This window comes from Anguilla anguilla, chromosome 12 (assembly GCF_013347855.1).
Source record: "Anguilla anguilla isolate fAngAng1 chromosome 12, fAngAng1.pri, whole genome shotgun sequence".
Lineage (NCBI taxonomy): Eukaryota > Metazoa > Chordata > Actinopteri > Anguilliformes > Anguillidae > Anguilla > Anguilla anguilla.
The window spans coordinates 39,979,675-39,991,278 of NC_049212.1; positions in this window are offsets into that span (position 1 = coordinate 39,979,675).

Genomic DNA, 11,604 nt, shown 5'->3' on the forward strand with positions numbered 1-11,604 from the left:
GACTCTCCTTCCTTTCTGTTCCCCCCCCCCCCCCCCCCCCCCCCGTGATTAATGCAGGTGGGCTCTGGCGTCTCTTAATTAGATTGCAAGGATTGCGATCGTGAGGCCCCGCCTTTCTCTTCTCACGAGAAGGACAGAGGAATGACGTGTTTTTTTTTTTTACGGTCCTTCTCCAAGGGCAAACCGTATAGCCTACCCCGCTCTGGGCTAGCTCTTCACCTGCTGAACCAGCAACAGCTGAATATTTTGTCCCCTGCACCAGCACCAGATTATACTGGAACCATCCAAAAATGATCATTTTATTTCTTTTGTCAGCATACGTAAAAGGTACAGTAAGCTGTATCTCAAAGAGTTAAACACCTAATCCACCTGGCCTAATCCTGAATTCAATCAATGTTTGCCCTCAACTTCGACTTCAGCAAATCTAAACTTTGTTATTATTTTTATTATTTTTCGTCTTCACAAACACAGTTTGGAGACATCGTCCCTGGTTGTGGCTGACCTTGTGAAGCTGCTGGTAAATAGTAAAAACAGAGACTTGCATGTAATTGCGTGTCAGAGTTAACACTAACAGAGTTAACGCTAAGTGCCTGAACACCGCTCTTTGAGAAGCCCCAGAGGAGTGCATTATGGGGGATTTTAGAGGGAGCACAGCTGGACACACCTCACAGAATTAATCCTCCCTAATTCTGGGAGGCTCCCTGCAGTGCAGGATGAAGACCGTTATTTTTATTTATACATTTTTTTTTTTTACTTTTTCTTTCCCTTTTTATATTTACACCTTAGGGGGGTATTGCAATCACACGTGTGTGTGTGTGTGTGTGTGTGTGTGTGTGTGTGTGACTGTCCACAACAGCCGTAGCTCCTACAGTTTTGCTCTGATTTTGATGTTGCGTAGCACGTGTGTTGACCAGTGGCCAAGGACCTGAATTATAAAGTATTTACATTACATCACTACTAATTCAACTGCCATTACATAATTACAAATGTACTTATATCTTTTGTCACACTCCTTTCATGAATTTTCTTAAGGTGCTTCAAATTTGGGGGTTTTGGTCGCAGTGGTAGGAAAGCAGAACTTTTGATATTAATCTGTTAGGGTGCCACTCACAATAGGGCTGTTCCTGTCCTTTGTGGTCCTATATACACCCACAGTGAGACAGGGTAAAGGAAGTGTGTAAGTGATAAAGTGTATCGAAACTGTTTGATAGATGCATGTTGCATATAAAGATCTTACAGCAATGTCATTAAGAACAGGTTTTAAAAATTTTTTTTTATCTCAGTCATCTAACCTAAATTAAATATTTTCTGTTTTCTTTGTGACGGTTCTTTCTGAAGAGTCGTCAGCATACAAAAAGTTCTGAGACCAAGCAAATGTTGCCATCACTCATCTTCCGTTGATCATCCCCCCCCCCCCCCCCCCCCCCTCGGCTATATTGACTATATTAAACTGCATTGGGGCCGATGGATCCTTTTTAAAGGTCCTGGTTATTAAAGCTGTCCTTGCTTATTTGAAAGCTGGGAGCGTAATCTCTGTTTAAGTCAGTGAGCCTTCTTTGACCCCGGGAGAGTGCACAGCCCTGTCACTGTCTAATGTAATCCCCGGATTATTTACGGCTAAATTTATTCATGCAGTCATAAACGCCAGGGTACCAAAAAAATAAATAAATAAATTTTTTTTATAAAGATTGGTGAAGCCAGCAGCAAATAAGAAAGACTATAAAGTTTCTGAGGTGGAAAATTAAATATTAACTTGACAGGTGTGGACTGGGGGGGGGGGGGGCAGCTAAAACTTTTTAAAGCTGGCCCCGTTCACCTTAAGTAAGGGATTGCTTTTCCACAGCTATGGCCTACTGTCACCACTTCCATAACTAGTTACGATATTATCCCACACATCACAATATGCCATTGTCTGCTTTATTATTAAATACATATGCATGGATTATACAATTTTCCCTAATGGTGCTGTCAGTTTAAAACCGAATTGCCAATACTTGATGATGGTGGTGGTGGTCTGGAGATTGTGGTAGTGTGACCTCTCATTTAGACTCTAAGCTATGAGTGTGTCATAGCAGTCTGGCTGCCATGAGTTATGGTCTGCCACGTGAAAAAGAGGACGGAGAAAAATGAGAGCAGGGCAGCTTCTCCGCGCGAATGAGCTTCCAAAATATGGACGAATGCATTTATAAGTGCTGCACAGTGTGGAAAAAAAATAGCCATTACTCGTACTGCGCTTATAAAAAGCCACTGCACACAGTCTGATACTGACTGGGCCTCTGGATAACATCTGAATAGCTGTCACTGCTTTCATGAAATATGAACAGTGTCTGTCTGGCCAGGGCTGTGACAGAGGAGGGTGGCTTCGTCCTGTTATAACCTCCTTTTTGAAGTTGTAACGGTGTCGGGTTTTTGGCCGCATTTTATCCAGAATTTTTTTTTTTTACAAGAATTAAAATCACACATTGAGTTCCTTTTACCCCCTATCTCTCTCTTTCTCTCTCTCTCTCTCTACTGGATCAATACACACAAATTGGCACAAATTTGCACAAGAAGGCAAAATGCCATGGGGTGCACTTCCTAGTATGGAAGCCCAAACAGGTAAAAAAAAAAGCATGAAATTGACGTCTGGAAAAACCCAGTGCTACTCTTCGCTTCTCACGTGTCTGTCAAGCAGAGTAAGATTAAATCTTTACTTCCCTCTTCTCTGTTTTTAACTCCCTTGTATACTTGACAAGATTCAGCGAAGATTTCAGCCGGTTTCTGCCGACGGGTCCCCTTGGAGCTTAATCTCTCCGAAGTCAGACGACATGTTGTATCTTCAGGCTAAGTAATCAGCTCCCGAGACCCTTACCTTCTTCCTGCAGACCCCCGCCGTGACCCCCACACCACCCACCCCCCTCCCCTCCCCTCCATTCCTCTAACTGACAAGAATTTTAGAATTACAGCTGTCAACGGACTCACCTATTCTCAGAACAGCACCCCCTAGGGCAACTTCCGTCTTATCTTCCTCCCCTGGCTGCCAATCACGGCCTGTGTCTGTTGAAAAGCCCTGTGTGTAACGGGCAAGCCTGGCTCTCTAAACTGCTGCCCCAGAGTCTCTCATCTCCCCCCCCCCCCCCCCCCCCCCCACAGGCCCCCCTCTTCCACCTCTCCTTCCTCTTCCACCTCTTCTCATCCATCTTTCTTTCTCTCAGAGAGCTCTGCAGTCGTACACAATCCTAGGGCCAAATTTATGTTTTTAAAACATAAAATCTTCTTGGATTTAAACTTAAATGTAATCTTGAGAACATTTCTCAAGTTGTGCTTACTTATTACATTTAAATAATTATATTAGATTAACTGAGATAATGTTGGTTTAACGTGACATACCTGTGTCTTACGCACCTGTGATATACAGTATATCTCAAATAACTTTGAGGTGAAGTCATGTGAACATGCCTACGATTACCCCGTCTTGAGAATGTGGCCAATAACAGCCATTCCCCTCTAGATAAGGTCGCCATTCCCGTCTTCCTCTAAAATGGAACAGATCAATGATTTTGCAGGTTTGAATCCCAAGTGGGGCATTGCTACAGCAAGGATTCCAACCTGAGTAGGCAAAAAAAAATGCAATCACATTCTAGACAGTTCTGTGCTTCCCCAAATGTTTTGGGAAGGCCCTTTCCTGTTTCAGCATGACAGTGCCCCCGGACACACAGTGAGGTCCGTATAGAAACGGTTTTGTCAAGAACAGTGTGGAAGAACTTGTCTGGCCTGCACAGAGCCCTGACCTCGACCCCATCCAACACCTCTGGAATCAGTTGGACATCCAACGTACTCCTGCATCGAAGCCCAGCACCACACAAATTCACTTCAATACAGGGAAACGGAGGTACTTTGTTGTCTCTCAACCCGCTGTGCTCTCCAGCTCTCTCTATTTGCTTACCTTAAGCTGAACTGTCGCAGATGAGGGGGTGGAGGGGGGGAATAAATGGCATTACCTTAATAATACCTTCGCGAGATAAAGCGGAATCCATTTTGTGTTTGATCCCCCGCTTCTCGCGAAACCGGCGCAGAACTGACGGCGAGCGATAGCTGGATTAGCCCGTTTGAGAAGGCGTACCGGGGGCCTTCCCAGAGGCCCAGTGACATCCCGCTTCTCCCGCCGTCGCGCCGTCACAGACGCCCTGCCGTCTCAGTGCGTGAACCACCGATCAACGCAAGCTATTTATAGCGCGCTGTTTACCGTGTGTATGAGCTGAGTTGTGACTCGCCGAAGTCTCTTCGTTTTGTGACGCGCTGTTCCCAAAAAAAAAAAAAAAAACGGCGTTTGTTCAAATGGGCTCCCCGCCAGGTCTGGATAGCCGAGGCAAGGGGCGGCTCTGTCTCCACGACAACGAGCACTGCGGGCGATGACCGTGTGGTGTAGCGAAGTCGCAGCTGGAAATTGAGGTCCAAGATGGAAAAACCTTCACTCATACATGCACACATACATACATACGTATGTACGTACATACATACATACACACACACTCACACATACATACAAACATACACACAGACATACGCACGTATGTACGTACATACATACATTCTTATGTACATATATACATACATACACATGTACATATATACATACATGCATACTTATGTACATATATACATACATACATATGTACATACATACACACATACACATAATCATACAGTACATACATACAGTATCTACATTATTTTTCTTTTCTTTCTAAATTTATGCATTCTTAAAACAAATATGCACTTATTTATGTGTGCGCATGTTATAGATCTCTGTATTTATATATTTGCTGTGGACGCAGTGCTAGTTTTCGTTTATTTGTGTCAAACTGTCCAGTTCAGGTCAGCACTGACTTCATGTGTTCAGCCATTGCACTTTTATTAGAATTTGAAGCTGCTGGACTTTAACACTGCAGATTTTAGACATGCTTCAGATAATGGATGACTGTGATGAATGTGGTAAAACAATATCTTGTGAAATGCATTTTATTTAAATTGATTTCATATAGCAAGTAATGACTCGATGATGGATAGTTTGCACTATTGGATAGTTTCATATATTTGATTTATAGAGGTGGTTCAACCTTTATAACAAGCTTTTTGCAGCTCATTTAAGTCTGTTAAATATTGTCCACAATTTTGCTTTTGACATTACAGTATCTGTGCTACATTGTAAAAAGGCATCTAATAATCTAAAGTTTCAATATTTGATCTAAAAATATATAGGTTACTATAATAATTTTCAAATTCACATTTTATTAATTTGCAACAAGAGTTGACTGTAAAACCTGCTCCAGTAAAGAACAAGTAGAATGAACAGGCTGACCAGCATTATACATAAAGTACATTCTTCATCCATCCTATCTTCATATACAGTATATAAGCAAATCCAAAACACTGCGAAATGTAAGGATATTACTGAATAGCAATAAAAATAAATGTAATTACATTGCTGAAAATAAGACAATGGTCACTACAGTTATATTTATGCACTTTTATTCAATAGCATGCACATCAGAATTTAAGTGCTAAATCGACAGTCATAAGAGTTTATCTGAGGAACCACATTACACAATAGGAACTACGTGTATCCTCTCAGAGGGAGTGGTAGTCTTCCAGAGTTCATACTGAATATGCAACATGGTATTCGCCATGTTACTGTGTACACGATACAGCCTCGATAAATGCACGATGTGGCTGAATATCTTTTAATTAAGTTTAAATAAAAATACTGAAATTCCATGTACTGTAAGTTAAGTTGAAGGTACTAAAATGCCATGTACTATAAGTGTACATAATGGTACTGAAATGCCATGTACTCTACCTTTAAATAAGTGTACTGAAATGCAATGTAATGGTACTGAAATGCCATGTACTCTACCTTTAAATAAGTGTACTGAAATGCAATGTAATGGTACTGAAATGCCATGTACTCTACCTTTAAATAAGTGTACTGAAATGCAATGTAATGGTACCGAAATGCCATGCACTGTAAGCTTAAACAAAGCCACTGAAATGCTGCCTGTCTCCAGTAATTTATGCGTTATTTAGGTTCCATGTTTCGTGGGTCCTAGTAGTTACGCTGAGTTATGTTTCTGTCGTGCCGTATAAAGCCTGCTTGGAAAATGAGCCTGATCACTATGCACCATTATGTCTAACAGACTGCCGCATTACATTAGCTATGTATAGCATCATTTATAATAGCATCTACTTTGCCTTATTAGTGCATGCATTTATCATGATAATTATTCATGTAAAAATAACATGAGTGCACAGAAGAAGAAGGAAAAAAAAAACATTCTATCATCCATATGAGCCCTTGGTCCAGAAATGTCATCTTCCATTATAATGTAATGACAAATGTGATCTTTAAAAGCACATAGAAGAGAAGTTGCTGGAATACTTAATAATGCTTTCAGAAGATTTAACCCTTTGACGACTAGGTTTGTTTGGAATTTTTCTTTAACCCCTTAAAAAGTATATGCTAGCGGAACACATTTGCCCAAAATCTGTTGGATAAGTACATATTTTGAAAACAAAGGAATGTAGTTGCAGTAAGGCCATGGGTCTTTGAACTCTTTTGTATCGTTATAACAGCTTGTCCATTTGTTACTGCTAATTGGGCCTTGTTTGAGCACCCTGACTACTACGGTGCTTTCTTTTATATCAGTGGTGAAATTGATATCAATGGTGAAAGACGATATCAAATTTGATATCAAGGTGTATGCCCACTGGAGTATAAACCAGCTTCTATTCTCAAAGCATAAAAAATAGGAAAATCACATAAATATACAATATACAAGCCATACATAGAGCAAAGTGTAATACTAAACACTGAAAGAAATTGATGCGTGAAGTTGAAAAATGAAGTCAAAAGTCATGGTATGGTGTTCATTCTTATTCCATGCAACATTTAGTTTTCTTTTTTTTCTGAAGAGCCTCTGATTCATTGTTGTTGTCCATTTAATGTAGTTTAATGTTCATTGGGGTTGTTTTCCTTCTTAAATTTTATGACTTGGATTAATGTTCAGTAGGCAGTTGAGAAGTTGTCAGTTGAGTCTATTCTTCTTGCACTTCCTGTTTCCTTGGGGCTGTAACTTTTCCCCCTAGGGGGAATTGCTGCACTCGGATTCCTGAGCTTTGCACTTGAGTTTGCACTGTAAGTCACTCTGGATGAGCTAAATGCTACTAAAGCGAAGGATTCCTTCACGCTCTGTTTCAGTTTAGGTGGCATGTGCATTCCTCTGTTTTAAGACGATGACCGGGTTTTAGAGTCCTGTGCATTGTGCACGCTTGTGTTTGTGTTTGTGTGCTCTGGGTATGTTTCTGCACTCGCTTGTTTGGTATATTAGTGTGGAGACAGTCGGAAAACCAATCCATAACAGTGGAAGTGATGCATACCTTGAGGTCTGCATCATCCAACTGATTTTGGGTGGGGTGGGGGATTTTTTTGTTTTTTTTTGGAGGGGGGGTACTTTGTGAAAGGAGGCCCTTTTCTGTGGAGCCAGGTTGTCATGACACCCCCCCCCCCCCCACCCCCTTCCAATTCCCCTGGTTCTTCAGTCACAACAGACTGAGCCTGACTCAGCTTAACATCCATAAGCTGAGTGTGTGTGTGTGTGTGTTGCAATTATTTATTTATAATTCCAGTCGAATTTATCCTGAAATCAGGCAGTAGGGAAAAAATTAATATAAGTGCAAAAATATTGTTTTATTTTTACATAATCAGAAGAGAAAATACATAAAAAGAGAAAGAAACATGCTAAAATAAGATATTGAGTTGACCATAATTCAATGAAAAATTAATGACTATATTTACTGAAGCTTTCAAGTGTCCTTTTCTGTTTTTACATTAAATCAAATCAAATCAGAGTTGCAGCATGTTGTTGATGTCTTCCCCTTCTTCCATCCCCATGGATACCAGCTTGCAAAGCTTTGTTCAAACCATTATTGTAGCTCTATATCTCAACAATACCCTTAATTTATCACACACAACACTATCAAGAACATGTACCACTGCCTCTTAAACAGCTCAGCATCACACAACAACACTAACCAGTTTAAATACTGTACAATGATATAGGTTAATCATGACTCAGCCTGATATTGCGGGTTAATGAGTAAGGAGCCGGTCCTGTAACCTGAAGGTCACAGGTTCGATTCCCAGGTGGAACACTGTCATTGTACCCTTGAGCAAGGAACTTAACCTGCATTGCTCCAGTATGTATCCAGGTGTATAAATAGATGCAATGTAAATGCTAAGGTTGTGTATGTCACTCTGGATAAGAGCGTCTGCTAAATGCCTGTAGTGTAATGTAATGTTGAGTATGGCTAACACAAACAGAACATGTATGGGTCATCCTTTGAATCTGAAGGGTACTGTGTAATATTAACCTGAATACTTGCTTTCAGCACTCTCAGAAAATAAATAAAAATGTGACCTTTTCAGTGTTATTGTTTTTTATTACTTTCTCGGAGCACATTGCACGATCAAAGCTCCACATATGTCAATATAACCTTGTCCCCCTGGCTCTTAGACTGTATGAACGTACGCTCTCCAGTGGTTCAGCAGCCTGTGATCTACTACTTCGCAGTGGCATGTCATATAGATTCAATCATCATGCAGTGCCACTTCTCAACGGGAAGACATGCATTTTAAGTGTACGCTTTATAAATGATGTATTAAATACATTAAACCGCGTGCGTATAATGACTTTATTATTTTTATTGGACACACGGTAATTGGCGTTCCGAACGTCAAACAGAGCTCGGGTAGGGTCAATCGATAATCAGGTAAGTGCACCTGTGCGTGAGGCTGGGGGCAGGAATCACTCACCTGCTGATGAAGACGAGGGGGAACGGGCCGTACTCTGCGGAATTAGCCGTCCGTCTTTCCCGTGCTGAAGGTTGGCTTTAGCTCTAGTGCGGAAATGATTTACTGCGCAGGAGGCTAATGAACACGAGATGAAGTTACATAAGCTCTCGACGGCCCGGGAGTAAGGGGGCCCAAGGAAATGCGGATGGCCTTGTTTTAATAAATATTCAAATGAATAAATAAGAGCAGAGGTTTTTATCGTTATTTTAAATACATTTTTGAGTACCCGATTCTCAGAAAGCTTGACTCATGAGATCAGGTTGATGTAAAGTTTTTTTTTTTTAAAGTACAGTGTGCTCCATAATCTGGCTGTAATTTCTACAGGGTGAAACTGGTGTATAACAATACCCTCATTCAGTACAAAAGCTGAGCATCTGCACTTTAACCACAGGTGAATTGATTACACATTTAGAATAGTGAAGTACAGAGCCAAATTTAAAAAAAAAAAAACCTTATGGAGCTCACTGGATTTTTTAACACAGGGGTAAAACACTATGCCTACTGCACATTGAACAGTGGAGAGGAGCGCAGCTGCAATCCTCTATGGGAACAGATGGCTTTGGAAGCTCTTTACAGTCCTGAAGTTTCATTTGAAGTTCTGCTGTTTCTCCAAAAAAAAAAAAAAAATCTATTTAAAAAAGTGAGATTGCTTTTTCTATCCAGCTATAGCCAGTTTTATGTTTTAGGTCAAGGGTTGAGTTGGCCTGTATCCCTGTCTCTGATTGGAGCCTTGCCTACACCATGGAGGGGGGGTACCGTTGGATTAACAGTGCGGAAGTTTGGCAGGTTTATCTTGCATCAGTGTCTGTCAGGTCGGAGACACGGGGTTCGTTCCAATCGCTTATTTTATCTGTTCTCGTCTCCTCCGTCCTCGCCCGACCCAGAAATCGATGGAGATCTGCCATCTTTAAGGACGATCCAATCCGTTACAGGCTCCTAGAGGGAGCGAGGAGGGTCCCAGAGGATGCTTCAGTGAGTCTTTTTTTTTTTGAACACACGTGTAAAGGATCCACCTGAGGATTCACCTCTCTTCATCCGCCACGGCTGTGATTGACACGTCTTCAAACTGATGCTGGACCCAGCGAGGGCGTTCCATTAGCCCAATACATTTCAGTTCCTCCGGCCCGGTATCTCATCCCTGCATCTCTTCCTCGTGCTCTCTGTTGGGTGGAGCTAAGGAGCGAGGAACGGACTCAAGGAAGGGATGCAAGGAGTGAAAATAAGTGACTGGAATATACCCATAGTGCCTGATATCACAATGCACCAAGGGCTCGGAGGCTCTGAGGTTAGCAGTTACAGCCAGGGGGAAGTGCATCTCTCCTTTAATTAGCGCTAGCTCTCCTGTAGCACCACGTGACCTGCTTTGTGGATGGTAGTCACGGGCCTGTATGTGAGTACGACAGACAAATGAATTTCCAAGGGCAGTGTTAGATTAGTAACGTAATAATATCCGAGGCACAGTCTCAAATGGGTAATTCAAATAAATAAAAAATAACTTTTTTTTTGCTGGAACTTCATAATTTTATATCACTTAAAAAAATAATTATTTTACATATGCAGAGTCTTCGCTGCGATAGATTGGCTGCCTGTCCAGGGTGTATTCCTGCCTCTCACCCAGTGCACGCTGGGGTAGGCTCCAGCACCCCCCACGACCCTGTCCAGGATAAGCGGATATAGATAATGGATGGATGGATGGATGGATGGATATTCATGGATATAAGTCTTTTATTGCACAGTTGTTCGGTGCACATTAACCTCTCTTGGCAAAGTCACCCTGGTCAAATATGATTTTGTATCTCACTGGGCCTGTCTAGTTAATAAATGAATGAGTGATTGAATGAATGCATTCATTAATGAATGAATGAATGAATGAGTGAATGAGGGGGAAGTCCAAAAAAGATGTAGGCCATGCAAAAGTGTACAACATCAGTCAATTTGTGAACCGTATATTTTCCATCAGTCACTGAAGCAATGTGTTTAGAATGTACTGCTTTGAATATACTGCTTTCAAAGGAATCTGTTATGGATGCGGTACATCAGCCAAGATAATGGAATTTCAATGGGCCTGCCTGGTCATTTGGACAAATTAACATTCTAGTACCATTCAGCCCTGAAATTATGGTTGTCCAAAGAATACCGTCTCCCATTCAGTCTGTTCATATCGGTTCAAGGTTATCCCTTTCATCATTCAATAAACAAAGACAAACATAATTAGCACTAATTATCTTTTGGACGAGCGTTGATCTTTGCCATTCTGTTTCAGTGGCGTTTATGTGGAACTATGCTGTCTAAGGGTGTCCCTAGATAAAGCCTGGATTCTTCTGTCTATTAATGTGACTATGTGCTATGAATTCGCAAGCACAGCACCAGCGTGTAGATTGGATTCCCTCTAAGTGGTGACTTGTAGTTGCTCCTTTCTTTAAAGGAGGGGGCCATTGTAGGTAAGACAAATAAAGAGAAATTAACTGCATTTTTAATTTGGTCAAATGCGTAATTTGAACTGTTGTTGCTGGTAAAACACTCCTGCAGATCCCGGAGAATTTGCACTGAAACACATTTCCGTGAAACCCAACCGTGATAAAGGGATAAATCTGAAGGCGTCGTTTGGTGTAAAACGATTCAGGTTTCCCGTAAAGGGAGAGGGGCCCTTCAGGAGCTGGAGAGGCTGCAGGCCAAAGCTGAATAAAACAGGACAGTAATAATGAAACAAATAA